This window comes from Nestor notabilis, unplaced genomic scaffold (genome assembly GCF_000696875.1).
Source record: "Nestor notabilis isolate BGI_N333 unplaced genomic scaffold, ASM69687v1 scaffold20459, whole genome shotgun sequence".
NCBI lineage: Eukaryota > Metazoa > Chordata > Aves > Psittaciformes > Psittacidae > Nestor > Nestor notabilis.
In genome coordinates, this window is record NW_009942614.1 from 2,067 (window position 1) to 2,594 (window position 528).

A 528-nucleotide genomic window follows, 5' to 3' on the forward strand; every position below is an offset into this window, starting at 1 on the left:
CCCTGGCCATGGCCCCTGCTCTGTACCCGAAGCTGTAGACAGGGGCAGGATTAATTCCACTCCCAGCATGGGTGCTGCTTGGGTAGTATATAGCCATGGAGCATCTGGTGATGTGTTAGGCCATGGTGCACGGCAAGGGACCTCAGTGGGGACATTGCCTGGCTCTGTGCAGGACCATGAGTTGCCCCATCTCCATCTGACCCACAGCCCCCTGTCCACATGGCCCCCCACAGCCAGCCAGCAGGGATGTCCCTGTCCCCAGCATCCTGCTCGTCGTCCACTGCCACATCTGCCACCCAACGGCATGACCACCTTGCCTGGCTTTGCTTTCCCAGCAGCCTGTGCAGGAAGCATCAGCAGACAGCAGGGATGAACCCTCCCTGAGAGCATCCTCACCCCCTGCCTGTGACCACAGCCCACCCCACTGCCCTGACCACATGCAAGGACTCCCAATGCTGCCTGCCTGCAATGCTGCTGTGGATGGGATGGCCATGACACCTTCCTACTCCTTGCCTGTGGCTGGGGGAA

The 528-nt window shown here is 60.8% G+C and overlaps 1 protein-coding gene across 1 annotated transcript in view; it reads right to left on the reverse strand.

Moving 5' to 3' along the window:
- The window catches only part of FBXL16 (F-box and leucine-rich repeat protein 16), a gene marked incomplete at its 3' end in the record, with an annotated part of 3,117 nt that overhangs the window by 1,815 nt on the left and 774 nt on the right, over nt 1-528 (reverse strand).